The sequence below is a fragment of the Rattus rattus genome, chromosome 4 (genome assembly GCF_011064425.1).
Source record: "Rattus rattus isolate New Zealand chromosome 4, Rrattus_CSIRO_v1, whole genome shotgun sequence".
In the NCBI taxonomy this organism is placed as follows: Eukaryota; Metazoa; Chordata; class Mammalia; order Rodentia; family Muridae; genus Rattus; species Rattus rattus.
Window position 1 is genome coordinate 145,622,711 of NC_046157.1, and position 3,495 is coordinate 145,626,205.

The 3,495-nt window shown below is 45.0% G+C and overlaps 1 pseudogene; it reads left to right on the forward strand.

The window, feature by feature from the left end:
* The first annotated feature begins 2,771 nt into the window (after positions 1-2,771).
* Positions 2,772-3,255, forward strand: LOC116898214 (annotated as a pseudogene).
* Positions 3,256-3,495: the final 240 nt, after the last annotated feature.

Consider the following 3,495-nt stretch of genomic DNA (forward strand, 5'->3'; position numbering starts at 1 on the left):
GTGTATGGTATGAGAGAAACATCTAAATTTATGGCATCCAAAGAGCAGAAAAGAGAGAGGAAAGAGGCAAAGCAAGAGATCACCTTGAGTACACACTCTAGACGACATAACTTCCTCCAGTTAGACCCCACCTCCAGAATCCCCAGTACATCCCAAAATGCCACCACCAGCTAAGGACCTAGTCTCTACACATGAGCCTATGGAGGACATCTCATATTCAAGCCATAATACCACCTCAAAGAATTGCTTCACTAAGTTTTCAAAATTTTTATTAGCTTTATTCCTTTTTCCTCTGAGGATGATATATGGATGATATGATATGAAAAAGTCATGTGTGGTACTTGACACAAAAACACTCAGTAGCAAGCATCAGTTTTCTTTCAGATCTCTTAGCAACACAGCGGGGGGGGGGGTTTCACTATGTGCCTTAGTTACTATTCAATTGCTAATCAGAGACACCATGACCAATGCAACTGTTATAACAAGAAAGCATTTAATTGGGGGCTTGTTTACAGTTTTAAAGGGTTGGTCTGTGGTCATCATGGCAGAAAGCAGACAGCCCTGGCACTGAGAACTTTACATCTTGACCCGCAAGCAGCAGGCAGAGAGAGAGGGGGGACTCTGGGCATGGCTTGAGCTTTTGAAACCTCAAAGTCCACCATTAGTTACACACCTCCTCCAGCAAGACCACACCTTCTAATCCTTCCCAAACAGTTCTGCTAATTAGTGACCAATCATTCGAACACATGAGCCTGCGGGGGCCATTCTCATTCAAACCACCACACTCTGGAAACTATCCTAGTTAATTTCTGTCAATGTGACACACTGGGGTCATCTGAGAAAACTTCATTTCAGGAACTGCCTCCATCAGATTGTCCAATGGGCAATCTATGGAGACATTTTCTTGATTCATAATTGATGTGGGAGGGCCCAGCCCATGATGAGCAGTGCCACCCCCGGAATGATAGGTTGTATAAGAAAGCAATCTAAGCAAACCGGTATGCAGCAATCCTCTACCGTCTTCAATTTGGTTCCTGATTCCAGGTTCCTGCCTTGGCTTCTGAGAGTATGTAATTTGTAAGCCAAATAAATTGTCTCCTCCTTGTATTGGTTTTGGTCACTGTTTTATCACAACGGAGAAGCAAACTGGGACAGGGACCATGAAATCCTTTCTTAGAACTTTGTGAGGTCTTCTGCTGCTACAACACTTGGAAAGCTTCAAAAAAGTCCCATGAACTTGGTGCCCTTGGTCACTTCGCAAATAAGCAAAATGAGTCCCTGAGAGGTTAAGATGTTGACCCAAGATAACATAGTTAGTAGGTTGAAAGTCTGAAATATTTCTTTTTCTTATTGGATATTTTATTTATTTACATTTCAAATGTTATCCCCTTTCCCTGTTTCCCCTCCTCAACCCCTCTATTCTCCCCCCTCTGCCCTGCTTCTATGAAGGTGCTCCCCTACCCACCCACCCCCTCCCACCTCACAGCCCTAGCATTTCCCTACACTGGGGCATTGAGCCTTCACAAGACCAAGGGCCTGCTCTTCCACTGATGCTAGATAAGGCTAGCCTCTGCTACATATGTGGCTGGAGCCATGGGGCCCTCCATGTGTACTCTACAGTTGGTGGTTTAGTCCCTGGGAGCTCTGGGGTGTCTGGTTGGTTGATATTGTTGTTCTTCCTGTGGGGTTGCAAACCCCTTCAGCTCCTTCAGTCCTTTCTCTAACTCTTCCACTGGGGTCCAATGGCTGTAAGCATCCCCATCTGTATTGGTCAGATTCCAGCAGAGACTCTCAGGAAGACAGCTATATCAGGCTCCTGTCAACAAGCATTTCTTGGCAACACCAATAGCGTCTGAGTTTGGTGGCTGCATGTGGGATGGATCCAGGTGGGGCAGGTTCTAGATACATTCACTTTCTAACTTTTCTGTATTTCAAAATCTTTAAAAACTAGAGGTTAGATTTAAAGGTGATCCGAGTAAAACCAGTTTATGAAGCCTAAAGTGCCTCTGAGATCTCAGTCTATGACCCAGAACTTTCAACTGCCTCATAAGCATGGGTCAGACTGACTTTGATCATATCCACTCCCTTCCACATTCTCATCACACTAAATACTAGATGGTAAAAGAAAGAGACAGGGAGGAAATAGAGGAGGAGGACAAAGAGGAGGAAGAAGAGGAAGAGAAGGGGGAGGAAGAGGAAGAGGAAGAGGAGGGTTGAACAAGAGGGCAGATACCATGGGCCTCAAGAAAAATCCAGGACAAGAACTTTCTGGAGTGGCCTGAGGAATTGAAATCTAAGAATCATTTTTTGGAAAGTACCCGCAAATTCCCCTGGATGAAATCATACTAAGAATGCCAAGCAATTTCTGATGTATTGATAAGAAAGCCCTCTAAAGCCCTTGGTCCTGCCAAGACTGAACCCCCAGTGAACGTGATTCTTGGGGGGAGGGCGGTAATGGGGGGAGGATGGGGAGGGGAACACCCATATAGAAGGGGAAGGGAAAGGGTTAGGGAGATGTTGGCCTGGAAACCAGGAAAGAGAATAACATTTGAAATGTAAATAAGAAATACCCAATTTAATAAAGATGGGAAAAAAAATAAAAAAGATTCCTGAAAAAGAAGATATTTGTAGCAATAAAAGAAAGAAAGAGAGAGAGAGAGAGAGAAAGAGAGAGAAAGAAAGGAAAAGAAGGAAAGAAAGAAAGAAAGAAGGAAAAGAAAGGAAGGAAGGAAGCCCTCTAAGCCTCCACCTCGGAACCTGCAGCCGCCATGATGTTGATGCCTAAGAAGAATCGGATCGCCATCTATGAACTCCTTTCAAGGAAGGAGTGATGGTTGCCAAAAAAAGATGTCCATATGCCCAAACACCCCGAGCTGGCAGACGAGAACGTGCCCAACCTTCACGTCATGAAGGCCATGCAGTCTCTCAAATCTCGAGGCTAAACGATGGAGACATTTCTACTGGTACCTCACGAATGAGGCCAGCCAGTATCTCCGAGATTACCTGCACCTACCTCCGGAGATCGCGCCCGCCACCCTGCGCCACAGCCATTCCAAGACCGGCAAGTCTCGGCCCAAAGGTCCAGAGAGTGAAAGGCCTGCAAGATTCACCAGAGGAGAGGCAGACAGAGACACCTACAGAAGGAGTGCTGTGCTCCCTGGAACTGATAAGAAAGCCGAGGCTGGGGCTGGCTCAGCAACAGAATTTCAGTTTAGAGGCAGCTTCGGTTGTGGACGTGGTCAGCCACCTCGGTGAAGTTAGAGATTCTGTTGTATTGAATAAAATTTAAAGAAAAAACAAACAAAAAAGTCCTCCAAAATATTGATAGATTGACCAAAAGTTTACAACCCACTTCCATTCAGAAACACTATCCAAAGTTACTCTCAGCCAGTGGGTAAACAAGCCAAAATGTTGATCAAGTATATTTTTCATTTATGATCTAATTGCTTGGGCATTACATAGTCAGGGCCACAGGCCATTTCAACCTTGTAAATG